Raw genomic sequence first — 17,978 nt, 5'->3', positions numbered from 1 at the left:
TGGATAAGTTTATAATCAAAAGATCATCCACTCTTCATCCAAGTGTCCTATATAGAGATGTACCTTCAATAGTGTGGTAGATAAAATCCTATCTTAGCTTTTGCTTTCTGCTTACATGCAGGTCTTTAAAATCAAGCACTTCAGGAAGATTCAGGGTTACAATATTATCCCTGATGGTTTTCAACAAGTGCCCTGTGCTTTTTTCAATGAATGAGGATGAGAAAGTACAAAAAAATACAATTCATGTGAATACAACATTTCATAGACCTCTCATAGAGTCCCAATAATAAAAATTGTATGAAGACAGGGATACCATACAGATTTCCCCTTGAGGTGTCTACATATTTCCAGTTAACATGTTTGTGAAGTTGCTGGCTTTTAAGGCTATCACGGAGATGGGAAAGAAGACAAAAATAAAGGAAATTAAGGCACAAGAGGGTTTACTGTTCTGATACAATATTTAGATATTTTATAAAGTAAATGTTCTTTCATGCTACTGGGAGCATTTAATCAAATTTTTAGAACCATATTTTAATTATACTGTGTGTGTGTGTGTGTGTGTGTGTGTGTGTGTGTGTGTGTGTATGTGTGTGTGTAAGTCGGAGGAAAATCTATAGGAGTTGTTTCTCCCCTTCCACCATGTAGGCCCCAAGGATCAAACTCAGGTCATCAGTCTTTACAGCATTTACCTGGTAAGACATCTTGCTGGCCTCAAAAAGTTGTTTTTGGCAATTGTTGTCAATAGTCTCATTGATTTTATAGAGGAATAAAATTTCTAAGTTCTTAAATCCAGTAATCCCTCTCTTGAGTTTGAAAAAGATACTGGTAATGGTCCCTTTTAAAAAGTACCTTCAGAGACTAAACTCACATAGTAAAATATGTAGGGTCCCTGGTCATATCAACACCTAGATTGATATTCTAAGGTACTATATAAAAGACTATAATATCAATATAGGAAAAAAATATGATAGGCCTTGATACCTGTTCCTTTTTAAAAAACAAACAAAAAAACAAAAAAACCTTTGGTGAATACAAAGAATACAAAGAAATAAATGTGAGTTCCAGTGAAAGATAAAATAAAAATGTATTTGTTACTATCAACATTTCTGCTATGGTTTTAAAGATTCACATGTCAATTTTATATAAAAGAACATGAGAAAAAATGACTGATGCTAGCCAGTCGGGCTAGTTACACAATAATGTTCAATGCCTAACCTTGTAACTCAAGAGATGAAAGTTTTCAAAGAGGAATCAATGATGAAATGAAGAGCACAGTAATTATAAGCTCTAAGTCTTGCCTTTCATAAACAACCAAAAATCTTTAAAAATTCATTTCAGTACAAAGTTATTGCTTTATGCATTACAACTGACTATTCATCATGATGTTGCCAAAACATACTAGGCTATGAAAGTTTGACAACAGTAACATCATCTTAATGCTAGATTAGGAGATAGAAAACATAAAAGTGACTCTCCACTTAAAGAGCTTTTCGGGTATGATTAATAACAACATAAATATAATAATGTGTGCGCATGCTTGTGTGTGCATTCAGATGTGTAGAGAAGGAAATACGGGGGAGGAGAAGAGGGTGAGAGAGATGGAGATCATGAGAGGCAAGAAAGAGAAGAAATAATGGGACAGGTAGACGGACTAATATGTCACATTTTTTCTGCCCCTATTAGAATAGCACCTGAAGTTATATATGAGACTAGTTTGGAGACTCATGTGGTAGTATATATATATATATTTCTGCTGCAGGAAGAAAAATGTTGAAAATCAGTGGCAATTTATAAGTGATTGCAAAATCCAAGCCCTTTTCTGGGAAACCAATTTAAAAGAACAGATATTGAATATAAGAAATCACTCATACAAGCAGCAACAGCTGTGCTGTTATTTATGATGCTGTCCCCTTTTCATTGCCTCATTGTTGTACTCCATATGGATTGTACAAAGAGAGCATGGACACACAACGTATGTATAATGTACGACATGTATTTTCATTACTAAACCTTAAAATCTATGGAATTAAAGTCTGCAATTTCAAAAATTTATGGGCAAAAAGACATTTATGGACAGCCATTAAGGTCCTTGATTAAATAATTTTTCACTTGACGGGCATTCATTTGAAGATTGTCAATCTTATATGTTTTAAGGGTAATCTGGGAATCAGGTGCTTAGTGTGTCTCTCATGTTACCTGACCAGGCTTGGATGTTTTGTTTGCATTATAAATTATGTAATAATTCAAGCTGTGATAACATTTTCTTTTTAAAGACACTCTTCTCAAATACCTCTTGCTGGAGATTAACATAAGGAGTGGTTTAAGAGTTATAAATTAGTGTTGGCTCTCAGACAAAAGATTAATTTTGCACAAGTTAAAGACTAATGTGTTGAATTCAGTTTTGATTCAGAGCTACAAAATAAATAAGTGGGCCATAGAACATTTTTGAGGGTGATTACATATGAAAATAGTATTTGTGCCCTCAAAGATACCTTATAATCCCGTGGATCAGGCGTCCCCAAATCTGCTTTTCTACATTTTATTAATGTAAGTACAGATACATCAAGACTTTTTATGTAAACAAGGCTGACTGATGTTTTAGTAGGTAAAGTGCTTGAAAGCATGAGGACTTCCATTTGGGCACCCATGTTTAAAAAAGCAAACAGGAACAGCAGTACATGCCTTTAATCCTAGTGATGGTGAGACGGAAAGCAGAGAACAAGAAGCTCCTTGGAAGCTCGCTGGCCTGTTAGACTGACATAGCTGGCAAAACTTCAAGTCAATGACAGACCTTTTCTCAAAACGAAAGATGAAGAGCACCAGAGAAATGACACCCAAGATGTCCACTGACCACCACAGGCACATATACACACATGCACACACCCTCTACACACACACACACACACACACACACACACACACACACACACACAAATTGCCACACATACAAAGACATTCTCTTTTCTTTGCAAAGCATTCAATTAAAAATATGGTATAAGCATCACATTGTAGTTCACATCTTTCATCCCAGCACTCATGCGGCAGTGGCTAGTGGATCTCTGTGAGTTCAAGGCCAGCCTGGTCCACACAGTAAGTTCCAGGATAGCCAGGGTTACATAAAAAAGACCCTGCCTCAAAAAATATGGCATATATTCATGGTATAGTGATTACTTTATGCATATATTTTTATAATGATTTATGGCGATCAAATGAACATCCATCATGCCCATGCTGTACATCAGATCCCTAAAACCTGATTCAGCTTACAACTAAGTCTATACATGTCGAGTCAGCATTCCTTTCAGCCTTTCCCTTCAGACCCTGGCATACTACTCTATATCCATGTTTTACTATGAGTTTGATTCAACAGATAAAGGACCTAATGTGGCCTTTTGTGTGTGCCTGGCTTATTTCACTTAGCATAATCTTCTCCAGGTTCATTTAAGTTGTTAAAATGGCAGGATTTCCTTCCTTTATGGCTAGATATCACTCCAACGTACATGTATGTCTATGTGTGCATCAATTTCCTATCGATGTTATCACTATACACTTAAGTCATTATCTTGACTACTATCGATAATGTAACAACATGAGCATGCAGATGTATCTTCAACCCACTGCTTTTGTTCTCTTCAAATGTATACCAAAGAGTGCTTTAGCTGGGTCATATGGAAGCTCTCTATATTTAAGAATTTCTATATACTACTTTCCATGATTGTTAAGAATTGGCTAACATTAACTCCAAAAATATCTAAGAGTTCTTTTCATCCACATCCTTACCAATGTTTGCTATGTTCTCCCTTTTTTTATAGCAGCCATCTTAGTAGGTATGAAATGATATATTTTTAATAGTTCTGATTTTTATTTCCTTAATATTTAGTAATATTAAGCATCTTTCATGTACTTGGTGGCTATCTGTATCTAATTAGGAGAAATGTCTATTCGGGCTAAAAGGAATTTGTTTTTTCACAAAATGTAGGCTATCTAATATATGGCAATAATGTAATGACAAAGTGAGTATATGGTAGAAGTCACCTTTCAATTACATTGCCTTATTATTTTTCTTCTTAGCTGGCTGAGCCATCCTCAACAAAGGAGTCTTACTGGTAAATAATCACTGGGCCAATATACCATAAATATTTTAAAACTATTCAATTTAAGTATCATGATATAGACAAAAGATGAAAAAGCATAAATGGGTTGGTTTTGATGAGAGTTGCAGTGAGTAGCAGTTGGTCAGTCATTTGTTAGGTGACAAAATACCTGAAATCATCAACTTAAACAGAGGAAAGGTTTACTGTTGGCTCGTGGTTTGAAAGGTTTTAGTCAACAGTCATCTGTTTCTGTTGCTTTAAGCCTGTGGCAGCATAATGTACTGTTGTGGGGAACACATGGTGGAGTGAAGCTACTCACCTGATGGCAGCCAGGAAGCAGAGAAAAGAAATGAAGGGGACTTTTAAGGGCATGTCCCAAATGAGCTAACTTCCTCCTCTAAGGATTTATGTCCTAAAGGTTCCACCACACCTCAATACTACCAAGATAAGGAATAAATTGCCTTTGGGAAACATTCCATGTCCTAACAATAACAGTAGCTCTTCACAAATAGCAATTTTCTTGGTATTCTTATGTTTTATTTTTATGACTTTATAATCAACGCTAATATCTATTTATTTTAATATCAAATTTGTGTTTTAAATTTTAATTCCAGAAAGCTATCTTCATTTATTTTCTAGCATGTGTTATTTGTCTTCTACTAGGTATCTACGACAGGTATCAATATGTTCAGGCTAATGTGTGTGTCTTAAATGTTTCTACAGTCAGGAAGTATAATCTAGAATCCAAACACAGAGTCTAGGCACTCATGACTAGATAAACTTCATTGTTTCCTAATATGTGTATGTTCAAGTATATTTGCGTGGAAGAGTAGATTTCAGAGCTTTGGTGAACATCATGAAAGTTTATGCAGTACAGAACATCTCACTTATTCTCTGCTTTATATACAGTCCAGGAATTCTATAAAATTTTCAGAATTATATTACCACAAATTCAAAACTGATCCCACTAAACAGCATATACACATTCTTTATATAACTCAAATCCACTCTGTGAGACAACTTGACAGTCATAAGTCTATGGTCCCTTCCACTCATTACTACACTAGGTTCCCCAAATGGAAGAAAAAGTAAGACTAGGGAATAACTTTCCATATGATATAAAGGGATAAGCACTGCTAGAATTCAAGTTGTAAAAACTGTATAATGTAGGTGCTACCAGGCATTTAGACATTCAAGAAATTGAACATTCTTGAAATTGGCAAAACAATGAGGAGGAATTATGCAATGGAAGGGAAAATGGCTCTTCCTAAATTTATATATTAAATTTAAGGTGAGACAGACTAGGAGAAGAAAGTATCCAAATTAGCATAGCAATTCTGATACATGAAAGCAGCAGAGACCATCCTGGGTTGCCTGAAAAATTATTTAAGCTAGCAAACGGTAATAATTCCTCATGACTGTGAAAAGAAGCTTCAAGATTAAACAAGTCTTCTGTAAGAACTGACATGCATGTTGCTATACTGAATTGCAATAAACATGAGCCATGGTTTTAGGAGCAGCCTATTCAAGACAAGAATGAAGAACCATGGGACTCAAGCCCAGCTTTCCACTTTAATATGGAATTTATTTGTTTTACTGCCATATCCAAAATTACTCTTTCTTCACTATTATACCTACTCTATGGTGGCTACCAACAAAAAGAAATGTACAGTCTTTGAAACCTGGGAAAAATAAAGTTAGCGTGCATGGATAAACAATATTGCCCTATGTAAATAATATTAGCTCCCACGCCTGGGCTGGGGATGTGGTTCCATTGGGAGTGTGTTTACCTAGCATGCACTAAACCCTGGGTTTGATCTCCAGTGCCACATAAACCAATCATGGTGGCATATGCCTGAAACCCAACAATTCAGACAAAGAAGCAGAAAAACCAGGAATTTAAGGCCATCCTCCACTCCATAGCTAGGAGGCAGCCTGAAATAAATGAGATTGTTTTTAAAAAGCACAAAGGAAAGAAAGGTCTCATTTAACAGTCGTCAAGTTCTGTATCTTAAATTTATGCCTTAATATAATTAAAGATAAATTATTAGCTAACAGATGGAAAGTTTTGCTTTTTTTCTTGCAAAGAGTAATAATCAGTATTCAATATGCAATGAAGTGCTGTTCTATGATAATTTAGGAAATGATTCTAAAATCTGTTCCAAAATAGTAGTATAGAGCCTTTATGAAATTTGCTTATATGGTTTGTCCCAAAGTTGAAACAGTTTTAGAGTATGTCAAGAACGACAATGAGCACATTCATTAGACTAATAGATGTTTAAACCAATTTAAAAATGAAATTATTCAACAATTAAGATATAATCCTCCTATAATTAATATAACTTTCAGTACCTTCATTATATTAAATAAATTTTGAGTATCCAAGCAAAATTGTATTAAATGTGGAGGAAAAAAGTGGTTTGAACTATTTAGTTCAACAATAATTTGGAGTGGTTTATTTTTAAAATACATAATCTTCGCAGTAAGTCACTTTTTCCAACTTCACATTTAAGAATGGCGGTATAAAGGAAAAGGATACTGAGTAGAGAAAGCACTCAACCATAGTATGATGTAACCTATGTTTAACTGACTTATGCTGAGTGTGTTATTGATGAATGAAAGCACTTTGTCACTTTGTCTATGCAGCGGACTCCTGCTTGTGTTATTTCCCAGTCTCACGTCCAGGCTTCAAGACATTCATGGCATTAAAAGAGTTGCTGAAGCATAATTAACTGAACAAAAGGGAAGCCTTAGCAAGAAAGAGAAAATTCACAGGAACATTACTGGCTCAAAACTGTCAACTGGTAGGCCATCATTTCCCAACGCCTGAATTTCAACTAACAGCTAACAGGTCCCCTTCTTGCTAGGTTCCTGATAACTTCAATGTACCCTTGGTTGGTACTCAATAACCACTGTATAATGCTCATTCTGATCTGATTCTTTGTTTCCCCACCTAGAATGTTTTTTTCTGTCTATGAAATTCTACCCAGAGTGAATTTCTCTTGTCTGTAAAGCCCTTCTATGCAATCCCAGCCCACATCAATTGGTGAAAATTCCTATGAACCTCATTGTCTCTAACACTTATTCAGTGACAGAAGGATGTGTAACTTCATTATGAATTTCATGAACCTCAACTCCTCAAGTTTTTAAAGGAAAGAAATGCCTTTTTATAGACTTCTCACATCCACTCCAAAACTACACTAGCACAGTTGTCTGCCCACAACAACCATACTGTTTGAATTGCATATAGTATTACAACTATCTATAACATAAAGAATGTACTACCCTAAAATAACACTGGCCATTACATTTTTAAAGTTTGAAGAATATTCATTTTTAAAGTCAATTTAAAAGTGATAAGAATGGTAGAAATTCCATTTTCTAATTTAGAACTGAAAAGCTATCATTAAATGGAAGGGGGAAAAGTTTCTACATCCAAATTGACAGTTTGAAATTCAATGGCAATATATTAAAATATCTTCATATCCTCCACTAATGACAAAGAACCACACATTGGCTGGGTAGCAACAAGAGGGGAAAAAGAAACGTAGATCCATGGCTTGACCACATGTATTATTTCATAGGTGCTACTCCCACCTTTAAATGACATTTTTCATTAGAAACCAGTGTATACAGTATAAAAAGCAAGCTCATAAAGTACTTTAACTTAAAGTTGCTTACAATACACATGGACATAAAGGCCCTACTTATAATACCCTTTATGCAATTTATCTTCTTCCAATTTTCCATCTCTCTAGAAAGTACATTTTCTCAGGCAGATTTCTCAGAAACCGTCAAAAACAATTTTCTCTTTTAATGCCTTAGTCCTCATACCTTTAAAAGTAGGTGAACAAAGGCAAAGCTTCTACCTGTCAAAGATATTTCTGTATATTATTATTAGAAGATTCAACATAAAACCCTAAAGGACAGAGAGGAAAAAAATAATCTAAAAAGAAAACTAGAAGGTCAAGTTCTTCTCAAATAAAACCCCTTAGAATTAAGTATAGCAATAAATGATTAGTATGAAGCTAATTTGGAAATTCTAGTAGTTTAAAACATTTTAGATATTGATTTGCAGTTATTACATTTTAACCTAGTTTAGTCATAATTATCAGCAAGTTTGGAAAAACATATTAAACCCTAAATTGAGCTATACTGTAAATAGCTCTGTACTCTCTACTATATGTTTGGAAATTTAACTTTTAAAGTAGTCCCCAAATTCCTATGAAAAAGATGGAGCCACTAAAATAAGTACTCTTTAATAGTTGTTAGAGGAAAGATAAATCTTGTTATGACTTTACTACAGTAAAAAAAAAAAAAAAAAAGTAGCCAGGCATGGTAGTTCACGTCCTTAATTTTATCATGAGAACCTCAAGTTGGAGGATTGCCATGAATTTGAAGCCTACCCTGGTCTATAGAGTGAGTTCCAGGTCAGCCTGGGTTAGAGTAAGACTCTGAGTCCAAAAGAAAACAAAAATTGGGCTGGATGGACAGCTCACCAAGTAAAGCACTTATTGGCACAAGTGTAAGGAATCGAGTTCGGATCCCTCCCCCAAACCATGTAAATATGTGTGGTGGCCCAGCTGTAATTTCCAGCTATGTGAAATGCAGAGAGAAGATCCTTGGAGCAAGCTGGCCAGCTATACTAGCCAGAATTAGGGAACTATAGTTCCAAGTAAGACATTTTTGCCTCAAGGAATTAGGTGGAAAACAACCAGTAAAAGTTTCCCAACAGAGCACTGGGCCTCTAAAGAGACATGTACACATGTGTTCATGCACAGAGACATACACATATGCACACATGCATTTAAAATGAATACTTCTTTAAAAACCAGAAAATAGGTAATTCCTTGCCACAGCAGGCAGACTATCAGTCTCATATACATAAAAGAAACTAAAATCAGCAACATGTATGATTAAAGATGGCTGGTACTGTGCAAACATTATGTGTAAATTAGGTTGTTAAGGGTTTTGGGAGACAACAACGTAGAACATATAGGGAGGAGCCTTCATATAGCCGTATTATGCAGCTGTAGAATAGAAACTAGAGTGCAGGGCTAGGGCTGCCCTGCATTCAATCCCCAGTACTACGAAAAGGAGGGAAGGATGAAAAAAGTTATAGTTGGGTCTATTCTTTAATACTACCTGTCCCATGATCTCTGTTATAAATAACAAGTGGGGGCAAACTAAATAAAAGAAATATCACATACATCTAGGTAGAGGTGATTATTATATAAATATAAATGCATACACATAAGATATAGCTGAATAGCCAAGAATCTATAACTATACTCACAGCAGTATAAGAAAAATAAAGGTAACGCTCAGAGGCAATTATAACTAGGGTGAAATTGTTTGTCTTATAGCTTTCAAATATTTACAAAGGCCTCACTCTGATGAAAGCATGTGCTACTAGTTGTTACTGTGGTCGGCTGAACGTACACAGAGGACCTACGTTTGTTATATTTGTTTCTGATTAAAATAATTCCTTTTTATCAGGAGTGCCATGGCCACTGGTTCGGGAAGAGAAACACCTCAGTTCATATACTATAAAACATGCCTCTTAGAGCCCTCCTCTCCAGACCATGTGCTCAGACTCAGAGGAGTCAAAAAGAGTTTGCCCCTAAATCAAGGTTACACCACTTATTACCCTCCTTGACGCCCATGAGCCCTCTAGTCCCTGCCTCCAGCTCTGTGTGACTCTCTTTCTGCAGATAACAATATTCCTGTGGAATAGAGAGAAAGTGAGTCGGAGGAGTTCGTGGAGTAAAGCACCCCACAAGCCACACATCGCCTTGTTAATGTCAGAGGACTAGAAGGTTTTCTCACTCCCATTTGTTCTTGAGAGGGTTTTTTTGAACTGATAAGGAGAAGACCTCAGCAATAGGTGGACTCTGGAACTGAACAAAAATGATAGCTACTTACTGCTCCAGCACCTACTGCTGACTTCACCAAACATTGATTTTTGTTTTTGTAATGAGGGAATTCGTGAAACATGTTGAAAGCACCACTGCAACATAGAAACAGGGTCAAAGGACGTTGCAAGATTCATCTTTAGTGAATGAATCTATACCACTGTCTACTTACCACATAAAAAGGATGCAAAAAAGCACCCATTATATACAAATACTTACCTCCTAATGGTTCAAAATCAGCCAACACTATATGGAGACATGTACTGGGGTCCTTTTCCCAGCTATGAGACTGAATTTGCACCCAAGCCACCTATAATTAATTGTGTAGTTGTTAGGCTACTATAAGCAATTATGATACCACTGAGAAGAAACACACGAAAGTGACAATTACATGAACATAGAAGGAAGACACAGTCCTGTAGAAACCTTAAGCCAAAACTACAAAAATTACTTTTCACACCTTCCATTTCTGTAAGTCATTCTATAAGAATGACACAAAGATCCACTAGTACCTGAAGGAAAGCATAAAAGCTGTTGTCACCTCACACGTCAAAACCCCAATGGAGGGAAAATATGGTTCTAGGATATGATTATAGGCCGCATTAAAATATATGGAATGGCAAGGCAGACTACAGAAGCTGGTAAGTCAGTCAGTCTCGTTAGTTTCCATTACTAGAGAGCTGGTCAGCGTCTTCTGGCAGGATACTGCCTAATACACAGTCAACCTTGCTTTCCCACCGTCGCATGTGGCTTTGGGTCACAGTACAGATTATCTATAAAACAAAACGGATAGGAGAAAGGCAAGAATCATCAAGACTATCATAGATCATATTCTCTTAACTAATATGAGTAGGGCCTGGACTCAAGCAGGATTTTTTACAGTGGCTCACAGCAAAGATCATAAAGCAAGACGGCTAATCCTTCCTCTACTGTTGAGCAAAGCTGCAAAAGACTGCCCTTGAGTCAATCTATTTTACCTGCTAAGCCTGAGGGCACAAAACCTAGCATCTAGTACCAACCAACAACTCTAGTCCTTCAAATTTTCCTATAATTGAAGTTTTGAAACTATTGAATTCCTAGGGTGCGCCTCCGTGAGACAAGTTTGCTGAAGGCTGTATTATAATACATAACTAAAAAAATATAAGAATCCCTGACTGCTTTACAAATTGGTAAGCCTGACAACTGAATGTAAAAATATACATTAGGGAAATGCGATCTTCTGCCAGTTATTTTGACCAGCAGTACAAAGCCGGAAGCTATCATTGATCTCTGTCCATCTGTGCAGTTCAAAGGCACCGTGTGGCTGGAGAAGCAGACGTGATCCCAAAAGCCTAACCCAAACATCACAATAGCTCTATGGCTGCTCTGTGGTTCTGATAATTCAAAAAGAAATGGCTCAGGGGTAAAGGTGCTCACCATGCATGTCTGATGATCCAAGTTCAATCCCCATATAAAAAAAGTTAGGAGGACAGACTCAACTGTAGAAAAAGACATGGCATCTAATAACTGGCGAAATGTGGGGCTTTCCATACCAAGAAATATGATTTCACCTGTTGGACCATTTGGTTTTTCCTGTTTTCTCTGGTGCACCCTGCCACAGGCCTCAGCCTTTTAACCTCTGAATCATGTTCAACCCTCTCTTCCTTTAATTTCCCAATGCCACCAACCAGAACTCTGATGAGTATACTGTTTGTTTTTTAGTTTTGTTTTGTTCACTCATATGTAGTCAACTAGCATAAAATCCCCTTCCAAAAGCTATCCTATCTTTATACTTGATCCAAATTCCATAAACCAATGTCCTCTTTCTCTTCAATAAGATACACTCCTAAGCAAATTACACAGCCATTCCAATAGAGTAGCTTAACTTTTCTGAGCACAGGAATAGCTTAGGCAATGAGGGAAGCCAAAAAACAGGTGAGCTGCAATCTTCCCACTCCTACACAAAACCTGGCCCTAGAGAAGGAATACCTGAAAATGCCGACAGCTGATTCCAATTCTTCATTTTGCAGCATTCCCACTACCACAATCCCCACTCAGTGCCAACCTTCCCACTTTCCAATACCACTTTCCTACTACCTACCACAGCGTCTCACATTGGTGTCTCCTATCTGAAGACTCGCCTTCCAATTCCTCTTACACTGTAGACGACTCTCTTATATTCCTGATCTCTAAAACCAGAAATGATTATCTAATTCAAAACCTCTTAGCTAGACTTCCCTGAAAACTTCCAACACAAAGTGTAATTTCTTTGAAGTTTTATGAATTAAAGAGACCGCAGCAGAACAGAATGGTGTGAAGAATGCTGAGAGTGCAACTTGCTGACTGAAGACAGCTGCTGGGAATCCCCGAGTACTGTGGAAAGGGTGTGGCAGTAACAGCAACTGGTTTGAGAACAGCCAAGAGTTCAAAATCTGTTGGTCATAAAAGCTCCTCACCAGTAATCCCTGTACTTTTTCCATTTAAAAAGCTAACTTAAGTCATTCCTTCCCAAATATCTTCTTCCTGATCACTCTCTTATGACACGCCTTCTCATTTTACCTGTTTTATTAACTAAGCATGTATACATTGTGTTGAAATAATTTTAAGCAACTTTCTTATTTGTATCATTGCTTGAATAATGTAGGAAACTTGAAGAGAATGGGATCATTTTTTCCACATGCTTAACACACACACACACACACACACACACACACACAAAACCAACACAGTGACACAGAATTTCAAGTCAGCTATTCAACACTAACATATTTTAAGGTTCAGCAAGATGTAAAGTATGATATATTAAGAAATGCAGAAAATACACCCACACTTGATACAAAAAAAATGCCACTTATAGTTGAAGCAAACATAATTTTCCTCCAACCAACAATATACTATTACACCATACATCTTGCTTTGGATTTTTTTTCTTTATACTACATAAGCTTGTGGTTCATTTTTGCTCTTAGCAACAATAACTACAGAAGCTCAACCCTAAATAAGTTTACTGTTGGGAATCTAGTCTTCCCACCTACACAACCACTGGCTTCCCACAGCCTCCAGTGTCTTGTGAGCAACCACCCAATTACTGAATGTGGAAAGACAGCTTACACACTGAGGTCCATTCTTGGCAGCCACTGGCTTTTACTGCTAGTCTTCACTTACTTAGCTTCATTGATTCAGAACAGTATAAAAAGAGACATTATTACACAAGTTTGAAAAAGAGACTACTTACGAAATGTAAATGCAAAAGCTCTGGTCATTGTGCTGCTTTAAAACAGGCGAGCATGTGTGACATGGAAAGCACAGAATAATGCCTATTGAAATCCAGGAAACCTGGGAGCTCCGACTAATCTCATTACACAAGTTTAGTGTTCCATACATATACATTCTCAACAAGTGAATTTATCCACAGAAAGGGGAAACCCAACTGACTTAAAAAAAAAAAAAGAATCCATTGTAGCAAAAGGGTTTTGTGTCTGTGACACAGCTTCAGTTTCAGAAAGTGGACAGTTTGTAAGAGATAGTAACATATATAGAAAAGTAACCCATACATTGCTAACAAAGTATATTTTACATTTTCCTGTATGATCTTCCTTCTCATTGAATTGAAAGATCCTAGCAGAGACTCTTCCTGGCCTGCTACAAACTGGATTCTGAACTCAACCACAATTTATAAGCAAGGAAAAAAAAATTATAGGCTAATTATCACTCCTTTCAGCCATATGGGGAAAAATGAAAAATAAACACAGCTTCACTTTTTAAAAACTAAATATACTCAGCTGCACACACACCTGTATGTACAGATATAAAAATACCTTTATAATTTATGTTTCTACCTTTCTATGTCAATTGCTGATGCTTTGTGGCATAAGTAATAAGTGAGAATAAGCCTGTCTTCTCAGTAGGAAAAGACATTAAGTTGTTTTCCAATATAAAAAACATACTACACCCTCAAAAGTCTCAATAAGTATCAGAAAAAAAAAGTTTTTCTTTTATAAGAAAAGCTATACAATATGGTCAGAGAAAGGAAGTTAGTACCATTCTGTTAGCATGGATAAGGATACCTGTCATGGTCCAGTTGTATCATCTGCAGTAGAGATACACTTTCTACTTATTTTTGCCACTCTTCAGCCAAACAAACCACAATAGAAGCGTAATAGCTTCTGTTTAAAATGCTAATTTACTATCATTTTAACCTGAATTGCATTATCAAATCATCTTTTTGGCAGCTCAATAAACAAGATTGCTACTACTCTGGTAGAACAAAGTGCCTACATCTCTAACCCAAGCCAAGTCCTCCCAAACATGTTGAAAACAGTACTTTTCCTCTTGTGCTAAGACAAGAGTTAATGCTCAATCCTCTGACTTGAGCATCACAAACAAGATCTGCATGTCCAAGAGTGGATTTTAAAAAAAAAGGTTTTCTCCCTTGTAAGAGAAAATCACACTTACTGGTATTTAAAAGCAAAAGATCTATGTGCAATTGTCTACACAAAATCTAGCATTACATTAATTTCCCAGATGGTAAGATAATAAAAAAGTTCATGAGATATAACACATTAAAGCTCTATACAATCTCAGTGCTTTAAGCAGGACTGTTTTCATATGTCTTTACTTATGAGGGAAATTCTTGAATGGAGTTCTAGCAAACATACATACAAATAAGGGCCTTTTAAAAATCTTAACTCATCCTGTTATTTAGGGAGCCAACTGTAAAAGTACTTTTCATGAAAACAAGAGGGGTCTTCACTTAAAAAAAAAAAGCCTCACGTTGAGATATTCCATTTGTGCTGTTTTTCACTCCTAAAATATAACCTTCGCATGAATCATTTTCCTTTTAAAACCTAAAATTATATCACAAGATTCCTAGAGTAAGCCCATCTCCAGACCATCCCCAGAATCTCATTCCTCCTCTCAGTAGCACTCAATTTCCCTAATGTTATGTGAGAGTGATAAGGGACAGAAAAACAGACTAAGGACCAGTCCAAACTGCCACTGACAGTCACTGAAGCACCAATTCAGGCCCTCATTTCTCTCTAGCCCACAGTTACTCAGTGTGTGACCCTGGGAACTGTAGCATCAGCATCACCAGGGAGCTTGTTAGAAATGCAAATGTACAGCTCCACCCCAGAGCAACTGGATCAAACTCTGGGAAAGTGCCCCAGCAACTTGCAGTTTTAACAAGCACAACAGAAAACTACAATGTATGCTCAAGTCACAGAACAAGTCCACCATAAACACTACTGTGCATTAAAAGTTACCTGGGGAGCTTGTTTAAAATGCAGATTCTAATTCAGGGGCATTGAGGTGGGCCTTGGGATCCTACATTTCTAATAAGTTCCCAGGTGAGGTCTTTTATGGACCAAATTGATTGTTTGCCAAAATTACCTAAGATGCTCATAAAATATGGAGTTCATGGCACTATCCCTGATCAAATTAATCCAAATCTCAAAAGAAAAAAAAAACTAGAAAATTGCCAGAAGTTCTCCATTCCAACTACACACTAAAATTACCTGGGGAGTTTTGAATAATCCTGATTCCCAGGTCCCACCCATGATGGACTAAATCAGAATCTCTGGGGGTAAAGTCCACATTTGGAATAACTTCCCAGTGATTCTGATGCGCAGTCATGGTTGAGAAGGAATGCTCTGGAGTCTAACTGGTTCCACACCTGCCACAGTGGAACCTTTATAATAGCCAACAGGTTCTTCTAAAATGGCTTATGTGGGCTTCCTCACATAAAAGTGCTTTAATTGTTCAATAGGAAAATGTACCCAAAATTATGGTTTCCTTGTGTCTTGAATCTTATTTCTGGAGAAGAAGAAAATGTGCTTCCTGCAATGGTTGGGTACTCAAAAGACAGGGGCAACCATGGAGTACTTGTATCTACATGACCTTTCATAGATGACCTCTTTCCCAACCCTGAAACACATAAATAATTGAAATTTCTAGTGACCTTTTAGAGTGGCAGAGTAACGGACATATCTGCAATGTCTAAATCTCTAAAAGGCAGATTCCACCAGTTACAAACATTCTGATAGGTAGGGCCTAGGAGGAGATGGCAACACTGTGCTTTTACATGTAACAATTTGAAATTGTCCAAATCCTGTGTTTTGCTAGACAGGAAAATAAAAACAGAGCTTAAACATGCTGCCCATGACATTATATCCAAAAGTCAGTGGGGAAAAAATAAATGTTAAAACCTATACAATGCCACATTAATAAGCACACACTATCATTAAGTATGGAAAATAGAGAAAATGTGTGGTGGTTACCAAGGCACTGTGAAATAGTGAATTCACTCCCACAATCAGAAGACTTTTTTGAATTTGACATAGTACACTTTAAAAATTCTGTTTAGATGAAAACGAGACACAGTCCTTCACTCTCTGGTTGCTTGGGTTCAGTGCCTTCTATAAACTAGCCAATCTAGAGACATGTGACACATTGAACGCCTGCTAACCCTCCATAGCTACAATTCTGCCACCACCATCTCAACATATTCACAGTGGTCAGATGGGTGTCTTATTTATCTGTTTAATAACTTCAGAGGCAGCAATTCAGCAACTAGGGTATTAAAAAGGAACCAACCTAAGTATGTGTGGAAAGTGGCCACGGTTGAATTTTTTTTTTAGAAGCATTTTCTTTATGAACTGGTCAAGCTCATTTTCTTCTTAACTGTTGTTATAGTCATTCAGTTAACCCAAACTCACTTTAAAATGTGCGAAAATAGCACCTCCTGAAAGTGTGTTCTCATATGCTTTGGAGCAATGGAGCGTGAATGCTAAATCAGCCTTTGCCAAACTCATGTAACAGCTCAAGAACCAAACAGGAGTACATTTTTACAGTCCCATGACTTTACAGAGGCAACCTAATAATCATCCCAGGTCTAGCTTTTACTACATCACAGCCACCCAAAGAAGAGAAGGAGGGAAAAGTCACAAAGAAGTGACTTGAGCTAGAGAGAATTTCATAATTTCTTTTTTAACATGGCCATCTTTGTTTTTAATGAATTTTACTTCTTAATGAAAAAATAAATAGGCCGGATAAAGGTGAAGACTTTGGATTTAAACTTCTGGAATTAACATTAGGAAATGTACGAAAGTACTTAACTTGTTTGGCAGTGTCCACCTGGACACCCTTTCATACATGTCTCATAAACTGATACCCAAAGATGAACCAAATCTAAAGAAATGCACAGAGCACAACAGAGTCATACCAAATTAAAGACATTTAAAGAATGAAAGCAAAGAAAACAAACAATACAAATGCACAATTTCCAGGACACTTTATTGTAATTTCCACTTTACATATTAATTTAATATTTTAGTAGAGTCAGACTGTTTATAAGTATCCAGCAGCAGTTCATTCCTCTAATCTCACAGATGAAAAGCAGCAAGTTAAAAAGAACATCAATTCAGGTATTTACGCTATAGGAGACAAGGCGCTCTTAGGCAGAAGGGAGGGGTTTGATGGTTTTCAGTACTGAATTTTTTTCTGCATTTTTCTTGTGGATGAGAATAGTCATAATAAAAACAATCGTCTTTTTTTCCATTCTGCCTTCTTTTGGACTTTACATTCTGTCTAGCATTTAACGCAGAAAGTCAGTTTACACTCAGTTTACACATTTTAAAAGAAAAACCATATGCCCCATCTCCCACACATCCAAATGGACAGAGATTCGAGGTAACCTGGCTTTTAGCTTGTAACAGTGCTATTTTAAACAATTTCAACCATATACTTGAAGGGTAAAAAGCATGTAAAGTACAAAAACCAAAGAAAATCGTAAAAGTGCCTACACATTTACTGGATTGTTTAACTATCCCTCAAATCATTGAGTTAACATAGGTTGCTTAAATGTGAAATCTACACAAAAGCGAATACACGCTTGGTACAAATTGACAGTGCCTCTTTGGGGACAACGTTCTTTGAATGTTCTATACCCAGACACTGGAATGAAGAAGGAAGGGGTTTAAAAAAAAAAAGT

The 17,978-nt window shown here is 36.6% G+C and overlaps 1 protein-coding gene across 1 annotated transcript in view; it reads right to left on the bottom strand.

Annotated features, from left to right (window-relative positions):
* AMMECR1 (AMMECR nuclear protein 1) overlaps positions 1 to 17,978 on the bottom strand; it is a 113,079-nt gene that overhangs the window by 93,840 nt on the left and 1,261 nt on the right.

Source organism: Acomys minous, assembly GCF_964271855.1.
Source record: "Acomys minous genome assembly, chromosome: 7".
Classification (NCBI taxonomy): Eukaryota; Metazoa; Chordata; class Mammalia; order Rodentia; family Muridae; genus Acomys; species Acomys minous.
Note: the sequence above shows the minus strand (reverse complement) of the source record. Positions and strands in the feature narration are given on the sequence as shown.